This window comes from Triturus cristatus, chromosome 6 (genome assembly GCF_964204655.1).
Source record: "Triturus cristatus chromosome 6, aTriCri1.1, whole genome shotgun sequence".
Taxonomy (NCBI): Eukaryota; Metazoa; Chordata; class Amphibia; order Caudata; family Salamandridae; genus Triturus; species Triturus cristatus.
Genome location: NC_140589.1, coordinates 1,841,835,847 through 1,841,858,923, shown reverse-complemented (window position 1 = coordinate 1,841,858,923; position 23,077 = coordinate 1,841,835,847). Strand labels below are relative to the sequence as shown.

Genomic DNA, 23,077 nt, shown 5'->3' with positions numbered 1-23,077 from the left:
GCCGAGGTGTTGGAGTTATCATGAACGGGTGAGGCCAGAAGTGCTGGTGTATTTTCTAAAGTTTGCAGCGAAGATTGGCCCATGCTGCCGATTAGTTGGCCTTCCTTGAGCCTAGGATGTACCGTATCCTTTACCAGCAGATCCTCTTCAGCTTGCCCTGCCTTGGGAGAATTGTTCAAGAGGGCCTTCTTGGAGATGTCCAAAAGGTCTGTTAGTAGGATTGGGACCGCAGCAAGTTTGTCAATAATTTGAGTACAGTGGCAGTGGCGCAATTGGTAGGTAGTCTCTTGGTCTCTCTGAACCTTCATGATCCTCTTGTTAAAGCTGTGTATTTTTTGTTCTATCCCCTGGACGTGAATGGCTAAAATATTTAAAAGATCTACTTGGGTATCAAGTTTGTTGGCATGGAGGGTCATGGCTTTGCTTATAGTATCTAGGGTGTTGAGCAGGAGTGGCCAGACAGAAGATGTTGGGGAACAGCTGGTTTCTTCGTTGAAAACCTGATCATGGTGATCCGTGTTACTGGAGGGGGCTGGATGCCAATTGCTCTGACACTGACTTCTGGGTGGCGTGCAGGATTGGCCCCTTGTGCTTAAGCCCTTAGGTTGAGGAAGTAACGGGGCAGGGGTGGATCTGTTAGTGTTGGGCTGAAAAAAAGACTTCTCCAGTATTTCGAATTGGCTGGGATATTGGAATTTGTTATGTGCAACTTCCAGCTGATGTAATGATTGTACGGGCCTGTCTCTGTTATGAGTGTTATGATTATTAGGCTCATTCGCTACAAGGTGACAACTGCCAGATAGCGTAATCAAGTTACTAAGAGGACTCGTAATATTTGAAGTCGATTGAAAATGGATGGGATCATCATTGAGGCTTTTGGAGTCTTGGAAGCCTAATAGGAGTGGAGGCGAAAGTGGTGACTTCAAGCAGGGGGATACTAAGAGAGACTTAGGTGACTGGGTATGATGGTGGATTTGTGCCTCGGTTACGACAGGTATTGGTTGTGAGTGCAGGTCCGAGAAGTGAAGTACGTTAGAAGATAGAATTTGAAGACTTGGGACTGCAGTGGTTGTTTTAGATGTTACTGTCCAGCCACTCCTGTCGTCCTTGCTCCTTGTAACTCTAGCTGTTCCATCCCGTGAGGGGCCCATGAGGGCCTCACTTGTAAAGGCAATGTTAGGCTGGGTTAATTTGTTACAATGCGATGTCTTAGGGTTGTTGTAGTGTTGATTTTCCGGAGCGGTTTTAATGGCGATTTAAAAAAAATCGGTAATCAGGGCCCGTTTTCTGCTATTTTGGCCTACGTGGGACCTTGGTTGGGTCATGTGAGAAGCTGCGATATCTTTTTTCTGCTCAGTGTCCGAAGCTGGTACTATGTATTTGTTCGGGGTCGCTGTTAACACAACACTTGACTCGAAGTGGGTTGCACTCACAGGGCTTCTGAAGGGTTTCAAGAGTGCGGGCTCCCCTGTAAAGTCTGAATCTCTGCTGCTGCTTAGTGGATTGGATTCGGACGGCGGCCTGCAAAGGAGGGCTACGGTGGAAACTGGGGGTACCTCCTTAGTTTTGTGCTTTGACTTGGATGGAGGCGCACCCCTGGTTTTTCCTGAGCGCATCTCCGGCGGCTGAGTTGTAGTGCTCGGTGCTTGATGTTTTATTTTTACGTCTCTTCGTATCTCTTCGTATTTTCTTCACACTATTACTACTGCCATGTGTCGAGAGGCGCGGAGAGCTAGAACTAGAATCATGGAAGAGTTGTGGCGGGCAGCGCCATGCACCGCCTCCCAGCCAAGTAGTGATTAAGCGGGGGAAACAAGGGCAGTTAGGTAGCTACCTGCTCGTATGCTCCGGCTCCTCGCTCTCCCGCTTTCTTCCCGCTGGCAGAATCCAACGAGGCAGCAACAAGGGCGACAAGCGACAAGCACGGTCCCCCACAGTCAGGCTGCTGGATGTCCAAGAGCAATAGCTGAAACCGGGTGAACAAGGGAACTGTTCCACCGGGCAGTCGGCAGTCAGCAATCAGCGGGGCCACTTTTTCCAGCAGCGAGTGAAAGCAATATCGCAGGCGGCTGTATGATCTCTCCTCCTCGCTCAGGCTGTACAGGGACTGCAAGGGGGCCACAGGAACCGCAAATCCCTTCATCTCCCCGAGCCTGAAGGTGTAATGCAAAAACGGTGCTCGTGTAGCGCTCCAATACCTTCGGGTCGAGTTCGCGCTCTGTAAATGTAATCGTGGTAAAGCGTGGCGCGCGCGCCCGCGCACATGCACTGTAGCTCTAGGCTGGCCTGGTAGCACTTTTTGGAGCCCTCTCAATAAGTCTCGCCAGACCAGCGCATGTGCTGGGTCAGGCGAGACCTAAAAACCAATGTAACGGAAGACTTCAAAAAGTCAAATTTTTTTTTTTACTTGACCTGCAGGACTTGTAACTTGAAAAATCTAATCAACCTAAATGTAATGAACTGGACCCATAAATTGGTCTCATCATGTCATCCTAGGAAAATGTTTTTTTTTTTCTGAGTTACCTTTTTCTTCATTATCACGTATAAGAGATCACCCTCCAATATGGGAGATGAGCATTCCTGCTGTACAAAAACACCTGCTTGGTTTGATTTAATAGGCTAAACGTTTGCTCCATGCATAATAAGAATCTAGCCCACATATAGGGTACACATGACCCCTGACTTGCCTCTTAGTTCACAAATAGCGTTGCCATCAAGGTAGGGGAAGGAATGTTTCTCAGTTCATGGTAAAAAACTCACTTTTAGTAAATCTATCACTAAAGCATGAGGTGGTAGAGCACTGTCATTTACACACAGAACATTTTTAATTGACATGGCAAAAAACGTTCCCACTAACATGCAGTTTTACTTTTAACACTATATTTTGTATAAACCGTAATCTGTGGAAACTGGGCTTCAGCAAACATGTTTATCATATGGTTTATCACCAATTAGTGTTCTGATTTGTTTTCATCCTACTAAAATATTGTTTTCTTCACACAGAATTAAAAAACAAAGGCTTTCATGACTACTGAAATGTAGTTCAAGTTGTAACTATTTAAATGTGTACTAGAATAAAACCTGACATCCTAAAGCCTTTCATTTAATACTTTTTGTACAGTACGTTTGTCAGACAGTTCATTTTACAAAAACCTCAAACTTTGCAGTCAGAGAAAGAAAAGTAATTGTAAGAAGAAGTAAACTGACTTTTGACCTCTTGTCTCTGAACACAATACACGTGGCAAGACAAAAACAAGATTTAAAGGCGTTTTTAATGCTCCTTCACTTTGTGAGTGAACAGAACCCCTGTTGTCTGTCAGCCTGCCAGAAGGTGCATGCAGATCCTAACTTTAGCTTGTCCTGATAAAATCTCACTACCCTTAGATTTGTGGAGGCCTGATCTGACCCAAGTATAACTTGTACCCTCAGTGCTTATTGCCTCACATATTACATTAAGTTGTACTTTGTCTGTGCAAACCTATGAATTTGTTTGTTTTAAGGATTTTCGCCAGCTATTTTCAAATTTTTTCTTTGGCCGAGAAAGGTTAGAAATTTACTCCTGACAAAAGCAGAAGTAAAACTTCTTCTAGGGTTGGAAAGAAGTGGTTGTAGGAAAGTGAACTTGTAAACGCTCAACAGATTTTTGCATGAGCAAATCTACACCTGTGTATTTCCTAGTGCTAAAAAGCAGTTCATTAATATTTTCTAGGAGTACAATTTCCTGGCCTACTTCTGTAAATTCTTTGTGAATTCATGGAAGCTGTAAATCTGCACTGATGCAAGGACATATACCATGGTTGATATTTTGTAACTTTCTTTAAAAAATGGGCCCTTAATTAGGTCTGGAGTTAACCAAGACCTTTTTAGTATTTATTAAAATTCCCTCTCTCTCTATCTGTCTATCCATTGACTGGCTTCTGCTCTTTCACAAGAAGCATATCAGCACACAAAGTAGTTCTGTTAAGTGCCAGGGACTACTGTGGCAATTTGTGCTTTTGAAATTTTTTTTATTAACAATTTTTATTTTCAACAAAATGATATCGGTACAGAGCAATAGCAAAGCAATCGTCATGCCCATAGTACGTGACTCCACCTTCATTACCACAACATGACAGTCATCACCGGTTCCACCATTTTGCTGAATCAGAGTATTGTCCAACCACCTATGCGGTGAATCATTATGCAGAGGAAGTAAACACATCAATAAAATACAAAAGTACTGAGGACATACGAATATAACAGCTGCAGTGAGTCAGAGGTGAGAGCTCATCGTCATCAATTAATAGAGACATCAAAGTTTGTCTTTCACGCTGCAGTTCTATAGTAGGAGAGATACAGATGCCCCCTCTATGTGTGTTCCATTACCCCCATTTATGGCCCCATTTCCTGGGGCAGCCTCTACCCTTGAACACAGCCTTCTCTGCAATCATTGCTCTATTCATGTCTTTGGCCCAGTCGTGCAGAGTTGGGAACGTATCCACCCCCCATTTCGGTGCGATATTGCGCTTCGCGATGGCCCAACCCATCGATGCCCAAGCCTGCTCTGCCTGGGAAAAGTCGGTAGCCTCCCACATATTGAGGAGACAGAGCTGGGGAGAAGGCTTTAGGGACTTATCGCATGTCCTTTTCAGTTGCTTCGTGACTTTATCCCAGTAATGCTTGATTTGTGGGCATTCCCATAGTATATGAAAGAAGGTGCTAGTCTGATTGCAATGGCGGAGACAAAGGAGGTCAGGCCGTCCACCCAGTCTGAAAAGGAGTTTAGCATCAAAATGGACTCGATGAAGGATTTTCTGCTGGATGAGGCGTAGTCTCATGGGGATGGCCTCTTCTTTGGGGGAGGCCAACGCGTTGCGCCAGTCCTCATCATCGATGCTACCCAGGTCTGATTCCCACCCCTCACGTAATCGCTGCATGGGTCGGTCCGATTATTTACCAATTTTTTATAAGTAAATAATACTGCTTTTTGGTCCATGGGATACAGTATCAACCTGTCCTCTAAGGGGGAAGACTCAGGCAGGGGGAGCTCCTTGGGCATGGCCGCAGAAATGGCATGGCTAATCTGGAGGTACCTGAAAGTTTCAGTGTGTGCCAATTGATACTTAGTCTGAAGTTCGGCGAACGTGGCTAGTTTCCCCTTCACCCACATGTCCCCAACCGTGGATATACCAATTGTGTCCCGTTTATCAAACCCAGGGCATTTACTGAGCTGCCCCAAGATGTCGGGCTTCCAAAGTGGCGTAGCTTTAGTCAAGCGGTTGTGCCAACCCAGTTTCCTTGTGACTCCGTGCCAGACCTCCACCGTGCGGACTGTAGGGCCCGTCAAGGTAAGCTTACGGGGATTAGTGTATAGTGCCCTAAATTTGTGCTTTTTGAGACCAAACATATTATTGCTTTTGGCCTATGTTATAATTTTGAGGGCCTAGCAGCTCCCACGCAGTTTTACAAAAACCATATGCATTGACAAAGCCAAAAGGCTGTTCACCAATGTCAGACCTATTGGATTTGCCAATGCTTATATAATTTAATGTTTCCCATTATCTTGTTGAAACTGGGTGCACTGATTTTCCATTGTGAATATTTTTTGGAAATACTAGCATGCATTAACCCATTTTACTAAATAATGCTTCAAAAAAAATGTTACCTATAATTTCACAGTTATTTAGCAAAACATTTTTTTTCCCTAGTTGCTTATTTTTTTGTAAACATTTTTTTTTAAAGCAAAGCATCATAAATCTTGCTTTCAAGCTGCTGCAGATATTTGCATCTAATTAGAGAGCATTATGGGAACATTGTATGTAGCCTCAAATCGGTTAACTTTGCAATCGCGTGTACACGTTTTTACACTGGAACCACTGTCAGTAGTGCAGTCTGAGCTTACAACATTTCCTAAGAGTGCTCACACTAATTAGAAAGGCTTTTATTTAAAATTAATGAACCATAGGTGCAAGTTCAAACATTATTAACATATGGAGATAAATATTACCATAACGTCAGGCCATGACGTTCCCTGAACCATAATATGGTACTGTAAACTGGCAGCCACAGGGTTTATGCTGAAGGGGATTGGGCAGACATGTCCCAAGGAAAAAATATTCACGAAAACTTGTTGTCCTTGACCCAAACAATTTGTCCTGGGCGTCGGACTATAGGAATTCCACACCCCTGGCTGTTTATGGTAGATGAAATGCAGACACGCTTGAAGATCTGTTTAATTATTGAATGAAGTTTTTCTTGTAATATTGTTTTTCCTTAAGGAGATTAGATTTGGAGCAAAGATAATGAATGAAAAATAGTTGTAATCTTTTGTGGGTGCTTATTGGAGAGCTTAATTTAAAATGTTATAATTATTTATATTTATGCATTAGAGGCCTTTCTCCTGATGTCTTTTGATACTATGGCAAATGATAGCTTGTCAGATTTGTGAAAAGGTTTTTATAAGTGAATATCTGTGGTGATACAGCAAGGTCTCATTTTGGTCTAACTTGGAGTAGCTACCATGTAAAATACAAACTGCGGTCCTGCTTATCCTCTCTGAGGATATTTCTTGTTGCATGTGTAGAATAGATTTTAGATTTGCAACACTGTTCTTGGATAAGCCGTAGAGTATGGTGTTTTCTCGATTGAGGGAGTTAACTCTTTAGTGTTTGCCCTCGGAGGCAAATGGAAATTGGGGTATTTTTTTTCTGATAAAACTTACAAAATACTGTTGTGAACTTAGTTTTGGACTAAATGTGAGACTCGAATGCCCCTGAAGGACTTGGTGTTCATGTCCAGCATGGGTTACCTGCATGTAATAACCAGTTTTGGACATGAATTTATGATTCTTTATGATGAAAGAAAAGAAATTCTGTTTTCGTTACATCTGCTTAAAAAAAAGCTAAAGACATTGTTGATTTCTGGAACTTAAGGATTTGAGAGCATTTATGTCTTCACTGGATGAGGCCATTGAATCGAGCGGTAGCCAGTCTCTTGTTGATGAAGTGGAATTACAGACAAGCTACTAAGATTTCCAGCAGAACTAACTTAATAAAAATGCGAGACATGATCGGATTTTCAAAAAGTGTGCGTTAAGTTTTTTTTTTTTTTTTTTTGCAGTACTGTTTGCGAACTTGGGGTATAGTTGTATCACAGACAGACACTTTCATTCATTGTTAGGAACGGGGAAATTATGTGATTTACCCAGAATCACAAGATGTTTGAGTCTCCCGCCAAGATGCAAACCTGGTTTCCCTGCTTCAAAGTCAGCCGTCAAGCCAATCTGCCAGGAGGAATGGAGAATTGGGGAGCTGGAAGAGGGAGCCTCAGACGCACACACTCCTGGGGAAGGGGGAGGGCTTCTTACACCAAAAATTGCTTAGATTGGCCCTAACAAATTGCTTCGGGTAAAACGTAAGAGGAAAGTTACCCAACATAGCTTCGAGTGAGGATGTAAGAGGGAAGCCTTTTACAGGGTCTACGTGTTGGGAGTATCACGCCCAATCACTGCTTTAAATTGGGAAGAAGAAGGTACCAGTGCTCGCTTCAAGATGACCGAAAGGGCACACGTGGTGTAAAATACCACACACGTAAACTGACTTGCGGGTTAGAAAGAAGAGAACCCCCTCATGCTGCTTGATAGGCTGACGAAAAGCCCCCTCGCACATGAACTTAAGAGCGAGTATGAAGGGTGTCGCCGCTAAACCACTACCCCCGAAAGAAATTTTAAGTTCAGATCCCCTCGTCAACATCACATCGAGAGTGTAAAAGATGCGTTAGTTTGGTTGGATCACAAATTTAGAGAAGGAATTCTTCACGGATGTATCCAACCAACTGTACCCATGTAAAGTGTGATCGTCCATAATGATCAGCAGTGAGGCGTGGCGCACCATGAGTGTTTCATCCTTATAGTGCAGTATAGATTATCCGGAGCCAGAATGGAAGTCGCAGAGCGTAGAGTGTACGCACAAACGTGAAGGTCTTTCTATGAACAGTGTGTGGTCACAGTATATTAACAGCAGAAGGCATTACAGTGAGGCGCATTTGCGGAGCTGAGTGTTCTCTATACGGTAGAATTTTGAGGTTGTAAACTGAGGTGCTTTGGGAGCTGAGGGAACTGATTATAGGTATAAACGAAGTTACTGAAGTGAAGCGCCCGAGAAGACCTTTTTATGCCCTACGTGATGCTTATAGTGAAATGAGACATTATTTATGTGACATGCATTGAAAAAGCAGTGTTAGGATGACCACTTTTAAAATTTTTATATTTTCTTTTTTGCGTTTTTATATAGCGCGAACTCGACCCAAAGGTATTGGAGCACTTTACATGAGCACCTGTTACGTTACACATTATATAAATAGTATAAAACACTAGTGAACATTGCAAGAGAGAGCCACACTCCGTGTGAGAAATATTGGTATAACTGTAGCAATACGCAGTGGAGCGAGGTGCATTGGCGGAGCTGCCTGCGATCCCGGTTTTGCAGCAGCAAAATGTACTGTCGTCGATTGCGTTGTCTGAGACGGGGGAGGTCGCGGGGGGCGTGTTGGGTAGTGGAGGTGAGGGGTTATGATGGCTGGAGTGTTGGGAGACAGCTTCCTGCCTCTCTCTCGAGCCCATCCTGGACGTCGCTGCCCTGCACAGGGGTGGTGGTCGGGCCTGTAACTCCCCCGTCACACGTGTTTACAGTCTGCGCAGAGGGGGTTCTGGGATTCTCAGGCTCGCCCTGCTCCTAGCAGTGAGCCCAGCAGGATCCTGGGGCAGAGATCTCACCCGGCCCCGGTGCGCTGCCCGGGGACTGTGGGAAACAAGCGCTCGTCCGGCAGAGCACTTTACATGAGCACCAGTTACGTTACGCATTATATAAATAGTAGAAAACACTAGTGAACATTGCAAGAGAGAGCCACACTCCGTGTGAGAAATATTGGTGTAACTGTAGCAATACGCAGTGGAGTGAGGTGCATTGGCGGAGCTGCCTGCGATCCCGGTTTTGCAGCAGCAAAATTTACTATCGTCGGTTGCGTTGTCGGAGATGGGGGAGCTCGTGAGGGGTGTCGGGTAGTGGAGGAGAGGAGCTATGATGGCTGGAGTGCGCGCTTGCCAGGCAGCCACGGTTTAGCGAGATGCAAAAATAAACACGCGGCGGAGTTTTTCTTTATGGGGCCATGTGTTTGAAACACATGGCCCCATAAAGATAAGAAACCTTTTGCGATGGGAGGAAGTCAGACGAGCCCGTCCAAGTGGGCCGTCTTAAAAATGGAAAAGTCTACGTCACAAAGTGCTCTTTTCCAATGGCTGGCCACCGTTTAGCATAAACGGTGACGCCAGTCAATGGGAAAGAGGGGCGGGGCTTGAAGCCTTTTACAGAATTTCCTCAGAATCATTAAATCTCGCCGAGCGAGAAACTTCACAGAATGACGGAAAAGCCTGGAGAACCTGAAAACATTCAGACCGTATGATGATTGACTGTTAAATGGTGCTGAGAGATAATGATGGATTACCAGTAAAAAGGAGCGACTACCATCGCCAATATGTACAGCATCTCTCAAAACACCTAAATGGTCACTGATTGATTAACTGACTTTGATGGCGACCATGAATGAACCTTCTTCCTGATATGCCTTTGAAATGTAGGTGAGTAGGAGGGGCTGCGGAAACTGCCCAATTCAGGTGTTTTGAAAATATTGCATCATTTTCATCATTAGTCAATTTGATATTTTTGATTGTCTTGCCAGTCCTCCAGGGCCTGCACAGTTGCAGGTCAGTTAGACACCCGTTTGTATCGAGCATTGCCGTTGTCTCTGGAAAAACAGAAACCAGATACTACTGTGAGGCATTATGTTTCTGGGTATATCAAGGTAGAACAAACAGCCGGGATTTACCTTGGATGTGGTTGTTGGTTTGAATGTGTAGATCAGTCTGAACATTTATCTCTTGTAATAAAATGATTTGCAATGCAAGGTTACTATTTTCGTAAAAGATTTAAGATTTTTAATATTATTATTAAAAAGCTTTGATAATTGTTATGCAGAGGTGTGGAATTCCTGTCATCCGATGCCCAGGACATATTATTGGGGTCAAGGGCAATACGTTTTCATTTTACTTATTCCAAACGACAAACCTGAAGCATTAAGCCCTTGGCTGCCAGTTTGCAGTACCAATCTGTGAAAAGATTATCTACCACTAAAGCAGGGTTTATATTTATATATGGTAATGGTTCAAGCTTGTGCATGTGATTCATTAAAACAAAGCGTTTACTACTAGGGCCATCGCTTTAAGGAAATGCAGCAAAATCAGCTTGCATTGATGACAGATGTTCCAGGACAAAAACATGTGCACGTTTGCAGCGTTTGACGATATACGGCTGTTTACAATGCTCATAGTGCAGATTTTTTGCATTCAAAATAAAATGAACACAAAAAATTGCAACTTGAAAAAAGCGTTTTTTTAAACTGTTGCACAGCTTTCCCTGAACCATGTTTTGGTAAATTGGTTGGATGCATTCCAGTATTTAAAAAGAAATTGAGGGAAGATCTGTGTAAAACCATAATGCGCAGCGTGAAAATAGGCCAGGGACCCAGTTCTTAAAGTAAGAGACAAAAGTTCACCCACAGATGCAAATGCTTGCATTGATGCAGATTTAAGACTCAGGAATTCACTAAAGTTTTCCGAAGTATGGCTGGAAACCGTACTCCAGCCAAACCTTTGTGAATTCCATTCTTGAATGAGAAAATATACATGGACACACTTTGGTCCGTGTTGGTCCACTCAATCTTTCATCCTTATGAGATCGATTAAAATGAATACCACTGAGGTGAGTAACTAAACCTGTTTCAGTGGAAAGAGACCCTAGCTTGAAAATGTGCTTTACAAATATTTGTTCATGCAAAAATCTACCCAAATATTACAAGTTAACTTCGTTTTTGCACACCTGCAATCCTTCCTCACATCCTGGAAGAAGTTCTGTTCCTGCCTTTGTCAAGAGTAAACTTCCAAACATTTCTAATGGTGGAAGGGATTGGTGAGTAGTTAGTGAATACCCTTCAACATGCAAGTTAGTGGATGTTAAGAATCTCACAGGGCATCCTAACCCTGCCACAACAGCTTTCCACCTACTTCAGTCTCTGTATGTAGATTTGTGGGAGTGTGGAAAAATCAGAGCCTTGATTGAATCCAAACCCTGATAGAATATCATCATAATCAGAGAGGTTGTCATCAGAGCCCTCATGTGAGAACACTGCTCCAATTTATCCCCTCACTGCATGGGGCCAAAAGGGACACATTATTATTATTATTATTATTATTATTATTATTATTTTTTTTTTTTTAATTCAGGGCAAGTAGATATCTGAATCATCGTGTCCCTTGGGCAAGTAGATTATTTGTTAAAACTCGATACCCCTCTTAAGGCCTTAACGGTATTGTTTGACAGTGTATCTCTTGTTACTCTATAACTGAACTGTGTTGCAGATTTAAATACATCAACAAGGTTTACTTTTACACTGCTAAATCCCAATCCGTAGCGAGACACAGCAGCTGATTGCACATGTTTGATTTGTCTGTTGCTAAAGGTGGCGATGGCTCTACATAGGGACCCTGCTGCCGGGAGTGATTGCACATTTACTAGAGGTTACAAAATGTCGGAGCAGAGGCAGTCACAGTTAAAAAGAATATATTGCCCTGAGCCTTAATACTAAGGGTGCACATCTTGCAAGACGTACCAAAAACAGGATGTCCACTGGGTGAACCACTCCCGCTATCTGTTATGTTAACGTTAATAATTCTTATAATGCGCACTGGAACTTAAAAAAGTATTGTCGCGCAAGGTAAATAAGTATTGGCAAAACCAATGGGTCTCGCCTATGCAAGAGCTATTGGATTTGCCAATATGTTTTAGCCATGTTGTACACCATCATGGCTGTTGTTCAGCATGGCAAAAAATTAGTGGAGTGGAAGAGTGATGTGGAGTGTTGTAGAGTGGCATAGATTGGTGTTAAGTGTTGTGGTGTGGAGTTTCCTGGAGGTAGTAAAGTGGAAAACTATAGAGTGTAGCACTGATGAGTGGCGTAGTGTTGTGGAGTGGGGTAGAGACTGTTGCATAGAGTGTTGTAAAGTGGAGTAGATTATCTTCGAGTGGAGTAGTATAGGAGAGTGGAATGGCATAGAGTAGTGTTGTCGAGTGGCGTAGAGTGGAATGGCATAGAGGGGAGTGGCGTAGAGCTTCGTAGAGTAGAGCATTGTAGAAAGGAGTAGTGTTGGAGCGTCAGAGTGCAGTAGATCATCATAGAGTGGAGTATCATAGTGTGTAGTGTCATAGAGAGGAGTAGAGTGGTTGTGGAGTGAATACCGTAAAGTACAGTGGTGCATTGGTTTTGATTAAAGTGGTTTAGACTGCATTGGCATTGAGTGCAGTTACATAGACTAAAGTGGCGTAGACTGCAGGGGCTTGGAGTAGAGCAGAGAGATTGCAGTGGCATAGAGTAGGTTGTTTCAGAGTAAAGTGAAGTGGCGTGGAGTGGTGCAGAGGTGTAAAGTAGAATAGAGTGCAGTGGAGTGCAGTTGTGCAGAATAGATAAGAGTGGCGTGGAGTGATGCAGAGTGTAGTGGCATAGAAAGCATTGGCATAGAGTGTAGTACGGTGGTGGACAGTTAAGTGGTTGTAGGAAGGCGGATGGAGGGGGTTATAAGACAAACCACGAATCGCCACTGTGTTGAACAATCAGCTTTATTGTTATTAAGTCCCGGTCTCTCCTATTGTCCCGTAGGTTCTGGCGTCTTCCTGCTGGGGGGGGTCTTGGTCGAGGGTTCCTCCTCCGGAGACGTCTCCTCGTCAGTGGTGCCAAAACGAAGGGAAAAAACACACAGGGACACAAAGGTGAGAAGGCTTGAAGGGAACCTATACTACGGGAGGGGGAAGGGTAGTGAGGGGTCACCGGGGCTTCCACCGTCTCTGTTGTGCCTCAATCAAAAGAAAATCGAGAGGACCCGAGGTCCAGTGTGGTGAAGAGGAACTACAAAGAAAACACCCAACACTCGGTCTCCCCGCGGCTCTGTGACCTCCCTCACACCAATCAGACCGTCCCTCCCCGTGACAGGGAAAAACTCAGGATACGATCACGTACCTTTCCCAGCCACGCTCCTCCAGGAACGTGGCGGGGCGAGTGGTGTGTCTGTTGGCCTCCTGGCTCCGTCGACGACGTATCTCGGCTTCCGTTGTTTCCTTCACTCACTTTCTCTCCGTCTCAGCTACTTCCTCGCTTTCGTAGGGTCTCCTTCTCTCCGCTCTCGACTCTCTCTCCGGCTTTCGCGCCGTCTTCCTCTTACGTGGGAGTGTCCATCCTGACTGGCTCGGTACGCCTGACGTGGCTCCTGTGGACTCCTCTCCCAGGAATCCCCAGTTCGAGTTAAATGGGCCACGTGAGTCCTGTGGCCGGGGCGGAAAGGAACAGTCAATGATATCGCCAGCCCGTTCTTCCTCGGGGGTGACCCCGTGACAGTGGTGTAGATTTGAGTGGTGCAGAGTGCATTGGTTTTTGAGTAAAGTTGTGTTGAGTGTAGTAGTTTAGAGTAGAGTGCCAATGAGCGCAGTGGTGTAGAGTGGGTGGAGTGCTGTAGAATAGAGTGGTGCAGAATGGAGTAGAGTGCAATGGCATAGAGTAGATTGTTTCAAAGGAGAGTGATGTGGAGTGGTGCAGGGTATTAGAATATTTGTTTCCACTATACTTCAGAGTGACCAAAAATGTGTTTCATTTATGATTTTCTAATTCTGATATATACTGACATATCTGCACAGTTAATTTACAGATATTTAAACTTTGCTGTGTTCTAGAAAAAAAATAACATTGTACATCCTTCCTCAATCACACCCCCAGTAGCCAGTATGTTTGTCACATAAACCTTCACACTTTGAAGTCAGAGAAAGAAAAGTAAGCATCAAGCTCCCTGGAAGACAGATCCTGATATTTGACCTCTGTCTTTGATTACACAGAAAACGTGACAAGATGACAACAAAATTTAAAGGCCAGTTTACAGAAATCCAGTACAGGTGGAAGATTACAGTAAATAAGGTTTGGGCAATTGAAGGATGAACTCAAGCTGTACTACCTAAAAAAAAGCCAGCAAATAGAAGCCAAGCAAATGTGAGAATCAAACCACAAAGCCAATGGTAAGCAGTGGGTGGAATGCACTCCTAGGGAAGCTTTCTGAATGTCCCCAAGATGTTGTTAGCAAACCAGACAGGTAGACTTCGACCCAAAAAGGTCTAATGCCATGCTGTGGACAACCTTTTGGGTGGAAAGTAAAGTCTTTAAGACTTTCTTACTAGGCAGTTGTTGTTTCAACATTCACTAGAGAGGTTTCAAAAAATTCAAAAGCTGGGCAGCTTGAACTGAAAAAGCCCTGCTGCCTAGTCTTACACGGTGGAACTTGGGACCAGTGACCAAATGAACATCAGAGGATTTTAGTTTCCTAATGGAGAATAATGTTGGAACTGACTTTGGAAATAGTGAGGACCACAAAGCACTGGGCAAAGTGATTTTAAAGTTGCCCTGTGTGGAGACTGTGAGCCAATGCAAGGTATTCGTTCAGAGCAGCCAAAGAAAAAGATAACAGAGACAGACGATAACTGAGACTATTAAAAGGCCAGTCGTTTGGTAGCGTTTCAAATGTGCTGAAGCAGTTTGAATATTTCAGAAGATTATTAAATAAAATGGAATTACAGTAGTTCAGGTGACTAAGAATTGTCATTTGAACCACTAAAGGCCTATGGGAAAGTGGAGGAGAATTGTAGTTGGAAAATAGGATTTTGCAGCATGTCTATTTAAAGGCGGTATTACTTCATACTTTTTTTTTAGGTCTCGCCTGAGCCAGCGCTTGCGCTGCTCTGGTGAGACTTTTAGTAAGTGGCTTCAGAAAATGCTACCACACGCTTTTGCGTGTGGCATAGAGCTTGCGGTTACGTTTGCGGGCGCGCGCTTCCGTCATGGCTCATTAAGTGCATCGCTCGCGGCCACCCTTCCAGCCCGCGATCACTTTCACTTTGACGGCAGCGTCACGCGCGGCACACAACTCCCGGGCTTGTATTAGTCCAAAAGTGGAGGAACACTGACATCTGGTGGCCAAATTGCGCAAACACCTCAGACATTGTCAGGATACGATGAGGCATGTAATCATATAAGCGTATGCTTAAATTCAATACACTAAAATATTATATTTATTCAGATAAGTGACAGCCCTCACCTTCACCGGTGTATAAAATTCAATACACTAAAATATTATATTTATTCAGATAAGTGACAGTGCAATCCAAAGTATGCACACAATTGTTTCCCTTCGGTCTCCAGCTAAGAATACTAAAGCAGACAGCTCACACTGTACCCTCTGGCTGTTTCCACAGTTTCGCTTTGAAGAGCAGACTTACTTCGAATGTAAGCGGACAGTAATCAATCGGCATTTATCACAAGAGAATCTCCCTACGGCTCTGGTAAAATGTACTTACGTCGGTTCGCATGTGTACGTGAAGTTTTATGTAGCATTGGCTTATGTGTACGACAGCACGAAACCTTAGGTATTTTCTTCCACTGACACATTGGGAATTACGTCATCTCTCACATGCGAAGAGCCTTGGTAGGCGGGGGCGGAAAGTACTCTCAAGAGCAGTATGCTGGTGAGTTGAGCCAAAGCAGCACTGGCTGTACGAGAACCGTGTATCACGGAAAATATTTCACATTACTGCAAAGCAATACAACAGAAGTAACAACGAACAGAAGATACATTTTAAACACTCCCTATTACACCCACTTTTTAGAAACACATTCTATTCTGAGGTGTACGGAACCATGTCTTTGTGAGGTTTTTTGCACGGTTTTCAAAACAAACCGCGCGTTAACATTTGTTTACTTTTAGATGTCAAATAATGCCAGTGGAAAATACTTTATTGGGACATGCAGGTCTTGACTCTGAATTATGTCACCTCCCCCTTTCCTGACTACAGTTAGATTGGGTAATAGGAGCACCTCTTGTTTACGACGATTTGGCAAAAACAGCAATATTATACTCTGTATTAAAAAAAAAAAAGGTGTCACCATGTCTGAGAGCTTTTTTTCTCCCATTTGAGTCTGCAATTGTTTTCCTCTTGAAAAAACCCCTTCAAATTCAAGGAATACTCATAAATTGAATGCAAGGTCCTGCAGTTCTCTAACGAGGCGAGTCATGCAAGGGGCACATGTTGTTCATGAGGTCTCACTAATTGGTGCATAGAATACAAATATGCATAGATTATGTATAGGTATGCACCAACTAGTCCGTAAGAGATGAGCTTCCATTGAGCCTAATCAATGTTAAGGTTAAATCGACACCTCTGCGCTCAGCTCCAAAAGCTTTTCGGGCAGTAACCTCTCTGGCCTACAACATACCAACAATCAGCAAAAAGGGTACAGTTTACACCCAAAAACATGCATTCAGATCACGAATCGTGACGGTCATTCAACACACCAGGACTCCTCTGTGTATGCAAATGCACAGCTTGTGATAATGTATATTTCTAATTACTAGATGGAAATTGTGATCTGATTACTTTACTTACAAAGTTTTAGGTATGATGTGCACATCGGTGAAGAAATAGAAAAACAACCTCAAAGTTCGGCAGGAGGTTGACATCTCGTTGCGGTGACAATAGAACTTAATTATGTAGAGTACATGATCTTAGGATGGTGGCATATTTCGACCTATAACACGCCAATTGGGTAATATGCCTCTACTCACTGGAAAATGAAATTATCATCAATAACTAAATGATGTTTATTTAGGCCATTAAACAACGCAAATATTGATAAAATGTAAATAATACGTATGCTAACCAACTCTCTTAACCCCTTCAGTGCCCCGCCCTTTCCCCGCCCTGTGCCGGCCGTTGCATTAGCGGGCGGGGTTCATGACGAGATAGTCTTGTCATGGGCACAGCGCAACCGCGCTCCATGACGAGACTATCTCGTCATGGGCACTGAAGGGGTTAACTACACACATGCATACACCAGTCACCACATTTTAAAATGGCTTTCCAAGCATGCAGGTGAAGTGCATTACAATGACTCTCCTAATTCAGCCAAATGATGCCTTCACTACAGAGACAATGTGTGGCAATTCCATAAGCTCACTATGTGGGTGTCTATTAAGGAGAGAAACACCTATTAGGAGAGACCCTATATCTTTATAGTAACAAGCATTGGCATAGCCAATAGGTCTCGCCTTTGGGACCTTATAAGTGTTTAGACATGCAGCAGTTGATGTTGTTGCACCAAGGATATTGTGCTGCATAACTAAATACTTATAAGGTCCCAAAAGCGAGACCTATTGGCTATGCCAATGCTTGTTAAAGGCTGGAATGAGGAAGTGAATGCAAAGGTAGTTACTTTTACTCCTCAAGTTGACTCCGTTTCCACCAGCTATTACAATGTCATGGTCAGATCATATGGATGGGCAGTCACTCAGACTAAAAAGAGTTGTACATTTGGCGAACCCTGTACGCAGTGTAGCTCTTTGTTGGTGAGAAACACATCATTATTATGTACAGCATTGGCCAGGTAACTTGTGACCTAGATCGGTTGTATCAGGAACGTGCTAGCATGATAAAACAAGCATTGGCATAGCCAATAGGTCTCGCCTTTGGGACCTTATAAGTGTTTAGCCATGCAACAGTTGCATAACTAAATACTCATAAGGTCCCAAAAGCGAGACCTATTGGCTATGCAAATCGGCCGTGCGGCCGCGAAAGTGAAAGTGATCGCGATCAAACATCAATGCGGCCGCGAAAGTGAAAGTAATCGCGGTAAAGCGCGGTGCGCGCGCGCCCGCGCACATGCACTGTAGCTCTAGGCTGGCCTGGTAGCACTTTTTGGAGCCCTCTCAATAAGTCTCGCCAGACCAGCACATGCGCTGGGTCAGGCGAGACCTAAAAAAAAGAAGCAGGTTGTTAGGTCGTGGTTTCTCCCAGGAAATTTGCACCCTACAGTATTCTTGATTTCAGGAAGATCTGAAATATTAAATACCTCCTATAGCTGTAATGTAATCAGAATGGTTCTGTGCTGATGCTTGAACATTTGCTTGAAAGGTGGAGAGCATTTGCAACTATCTCTAGAGAACGGGGTTTTGCTAGTTAGCAGGACTCTCGCAGCACTTCTTGATTTTAAATAGGGTTCTATAATGTACCAAATATGAGTTAGTCTACGCCATAAAGTACAAGATTGTATACCTGAATGAATGTACAGTAGTCTGTTGCTTCCCTTGCTAGTTTCATGTTATATAAATACTATTACAGACAGTAGGTACTTCGAAGTCTGGTTTTGAGAATTTATCAACTGTTCTTAAATTTTTTTTAATCTTTGCCTTTTTTTGGCTCGAAAAAGGGTGTACAACATTCAAAACTCAATTATTCAACTTCTAAGGTTATATGTCCGCTTCTCCATTGCTCAGAAATGACACCACTTTTGGAACTGTTGTGTTATAATGGAGGATCACTTTACTTCCATTGAGAGGCAGTTAGTACTAATGCAGCTCTGACCATTTGGAGGGAGATTCCCCTATGCAATATACTAATTGTGCGGTATTGCCTCAGAGACCCAGTAGTATGTGCCCTGGGACTGTTGCCATCTGGTACCTCCATACCTCTTATATGTGGTTTAGGATTTCTTGCCAGAATACGGAAACCTTTTACCCCCCCCCCCCCCCCCCCCAAAACCAAATGTGCATGACTGTTTGGGTTGCATTTTTGCCTCCCGTCACCCTCCCTGTGGGTGTCTGTGTCCTCGGGGAGAATGAGGCTTTCAGGAGCCATGTACCATTGGAAGAGCATTTTATAAGTTGTGTTTCTTGGTGTGATTGCCTTAAGGGATTTAAAATACTTTTGATTACCTCTCCGTACATTTACCAAGTCTTTGCCTTTAGTTTCCCTTTGAACAATGCTATACTACTTAATCTGGTACTCCCATGTCTATTTACGCATTCTCTTACTATTCTGTAAATACCTGAGATTAGACTACTGGAGCCAAAAGGTGTAACATCATAATTTTTTAGGTCGAGCCTGAGTCAGCGCGAATGCGCGGCTCTGCAAGACTTGCTGTGGTGGAGCATGTGAGAGAAGCCCCACTCACATTTTTCATTGGCTTATGTCATTGTCCTTCGTAAAAGCTGGCTTGCGAGTTGTTCTTAGGGTTATTAGTCCCCCCTTGGTACCGCCTTGTCTGCATTTGTAAACACCTATGGCGACTGGCCCCCTTACTTCTGTTGTGACACGGCATGCCTTATTTAGTCAGTAAGCTGGCTCTCCGTGACCCCTCCATGCTCAATATGTTTAAGAGCTTTCTATTCGGTATGGTGAAAAGTTTCACACTGAACATAAAAACCGAGATAATACAGAAACTGAAAAATTCAATATCAGCAGTCAAAACAACTGAAATCCCCCGATTCCTTCCATTGGAAATTGAATGTAATAAACCAGTGTGTCTCTAGGACGCCCTTACACAAGTAATGCTGCCAGACTCAAAAGAACATCTTAGAGGCAAGTAATTGCAACATAGGGACAGACGGTCAATACAGTTTGTCAAGACCAGGGGATAACACTCGGAATATCTTATCAATGGCGCCTGAGGTGGACCGGGTGCCCAGTTTGAGTTACTTCTGTGAATACCGCTGATGGTAACGGCATCCAGTTATTGAAGCGCCCTGGAGACAATGCCGTTTGCGGTGTGCGGTCAATAGCGGGTTAATATTGTATAATGTAAGTCTTTCATCCAAAGGCACCGAGTGTAACTATTACACGAACATTGGGGGTGAAAATCACTGTTGCAATGAACGGCCCTGCTATGCATGAGTCTCTCCTGACTGCAGAAAAAGCGCAGAATTACAGGCTTCAAATCCAACTACTCAAAGAAAATTAAAAATGAATATGAGGTTCAGGAGAACATTTTTGAATGAGAGTGTTTTACTCTGTACATATTTAGTCCAAACAGCTGATTACACAAATATGAATTGTAAAATGCAGATTATGTACCAAGTAGGTAAAATAAACCTAGAGACATTTCTATTGTGCTGTATTGTGTGATTTGTATAGTGCTTACTACTCCTATGTGGAATATTGAAGCACAGAAAGCACGCTGCTCTATGTGCGGTGGACAAAGTGTTTTCTTTGCTTTCAACCTAGTTTGGAAATGTTTCCGTGAGGCGCGTGTTGACCATGTGCTGTGGGTATCGTGTTATAGGACACATCGCGAGGATGACTCGCAGTTCGACTGCCTCTTCAGATCAGAAACCACATAGCAGATCCCCTCTCGTCTCATGTTCCTGCTGTTGACAATGATTTGAATAGGATGGCATGGTGTCATAGGCGCTCAGATTTCTGCTTTCAGGGGTGGTCAGTGTGGGTATGGAAGGGCCAATCCATGCAGGATTTGCAGGATATTCACATAGCAGAAATTAACATGAAGTACATCTACATGATTCTTATTTCCAAAATAGATTCAACCGTCCTGGGACTATGTTGGACACCCCAGGCTTAGCTAATACTTCAAATATTTTTGTTGGGCGTATATTGTTACTTGCAGTTATTGTTGAAAGTACGGGCTCTCCCAGCAATCCTTGCTAGGAGTTGGGGGTGGTGGGTGGGGGATGTTGGTAGGGAGTCACTGAACCGCCTGTGTCGGGTCGTCACTGGGTGAATGTGAGAAGGGAGCCAAAGTTGTGTGACACACGGTGGCACCGTGTGAGTTGGCAGGTATGGATGCCCCAAAGGGTGCCCCCGTACCCAAAAGCCCTGAGGAGGGAAGAGTCCAGCAAGGGAAGGGGTACGCCCAGCAGTACAGGATTAGCAGACACCTCAACAACAGGGAGTGCAGCATAGCACGACTCCCCATGCAGATGTGACCGAAAGTGACATAACTGTGTGTCCGTTGAGGTTTAAAGGGGGTTGAGCTGTAAACAAACTTTGCATAAACGGCTGTTAATATCGATTTTGTTGTGTAGCTAGCGCTCCTGCAGCATCTCAAATGCTTCAAAGCATCTTTGGTAGGACTGAGAACAGGTACATCTTAAGGATTTTGGGGGCACTGGGCCAAACGTATTTTGGGGCCCTGTTTGGAACAGCTTTTAATTTAGTCAATCGGAGTGTGAATCAACAACTCTAGATCAGAGAGAGTCCACTGTGTGCTTTCCTATTTTCTCATACTGTTGTCCGTGCAAGAGGACTGATCCCAACCCAATAAAGTAGCCATGGTGCGTTGTCAATTTCCCTTCTTACATTCAGTGTGGCACAAACTCAGTGGATGAGGATGTGGGAGAATATCAAAGTATGACCACCATGTCAGACGGCAGGGAATACAATGCATGTGTCTGCTGCACATTCTTACTTTCCCACACTCCTCATTTATGTTTGCCAGCCCCAAATCCCCGTGGTTTTAGAATATTGCACTTCACATCACACAGCAGCACAGTTGGGAAAATTACAATAATACTCTATTACGTGGTTAATGCTGGCTGCGTCATAGCGCTTTCTAAACTTTTTCATTATTCATTAAGTTCCTGTTGTGCTCTTGCTACAATGCAAGAATTGTCTCCAGATCTAAATATAATTGTTCATTGGGTTATGACTCTTGGGTCTCAGTGGTCTCACAGGGAGGTGTAACAGTATCTGACACTTCAAGCATCCCTGAGGCCTTTATATATTTTTGAATATTTGTCGGTACATTTGAGCAGACCTCTTTTGGAATCTGGTTTAAAGTGTGTGATGTTCAAAACACATTATGGTGCGGCTATAATCCCATACCATCGATTACCAGATAACGGTCCTGTCACCTAGGTGTGGTAAAGCTGCAAAATCACTCGGTGTAGTGTTCCATTAATTCCTGAAATGGTAGTACATTAGTTAAGACAAATAAAAAGTCACTCTGTAAATATTATTTTTATTTGTTTATTTTGCCCCGAAATCATATAAAAGAGCCTTCAGCCACCTGTATATTTAGAAAATAAGACATATTTTTATTAAATAGGTAGTCCCTGTCACCTGCTAGATCCTTTTTCTTGGATTTGTATTCACACCCCTTTACGTTAGTATAGCTATAGCTTTACTGTACAGTTGCTATAAAAGCTTATAATATGTATGAATGAATGAATAAAACATTTCTTGAGCGCGTAGCTACCTGAAGGCATCCCAGCGCCAATAGCAGCACATAGGAGAGAACTACTTACAACATTAAGGAAAGAGCCATATTTTGAGAGATTTCCGAAAAGCCAGATAGTTTTATTCAAGACAGAAATGGGGTGTGGGGGGGGTATTCCATAACCTGGAGGCATTATAAGAAAACAAACGGCCCCCACTTCTTGCCTTTCTGATTCTAGGGACTACGGCAAGGCGGCGGTTGTCCGAGCGCAGGCCCCTGTTCGAACAGTAAGATGAGATTATGGCCCGATTAATCGGCGGTCCCTTCCCGGCTAATGTCTTGTGTGCAATACAGAGAGCCTTGAACTTAATTCTCTCCTTTATGGGGAGCCAATGGAGGGTGGCAAGAGCTGGTTTAGCTGATTGGCGAGTCCGGATCCGCCGGAGTATACGTGCTGCGCAGTTTTGTACAGTCTGTAACTTAATTATGGTGACACGCGGGGCTCCTAAGTAGAGCGCATTTGCATAGTCAAGGCGTGAGATAATCAATGCCTGGACCATAATTCTTTTGGCAAGAAAAGGTAGACGAGGGAGGATTTTTTGCAACATCCTGAGGATACCTTAGCAGCTGGCTGCAACTTTCAAGGCCCACTGCTTAAAATTCAGGTTGCGATCAAGCCAAATGCCCAGACTTTTGATCTGGTCCTTAGGCATGAGGGCTGGACCAAGACAAACTGGCCATAGCACTCCTACGTTAAAGATGGAAGAGTTGCCTAGGAGCATCAGCTCCGTCTGGTCACCATTCAGTTTCAGGTATGACTGTTGCATCCAGTTTGCAACCTTCTCCGGTGAAGAATTGGCAGAGTGGTTAAGGGCAACAACAAGTTGTATGTCGTCAGCGTAGGTGACAATCTGAACCCCTAACGGCCTCACTATCTCCCCTAGCGAGCTCA

At 43.7% G+C, this 23,077-nt stretch overlaps 1 protein-coding gene across 5 annotated transcripts in view; it reads left to right on the top strand.

The window, feature by feature from the left end:
- GTF3C2 (general transcription factor IIIC subunit 2) overlaps positions 1–23,077 on the top strand; it is a 906,867-nt gene that overhangs the window by 7,752 nt on the left and 876,038 nt on the right. Inside the window, exon 2 of one of the 5 annotated variants that reach the window (XM_085613286.1) lies at positions 12,745–12,854. The exons of the other annotated variants lie outside the window; for them this stretch is intronic. The gene's annotated coding sequence lies outside the window, so the exon portion shown is untranslated. The remainder of the gene's footprint in view (positions 1–12,744; positions 12,855–23,077) is intronic. 5 annotated transcript variants of the gene reach the window in all.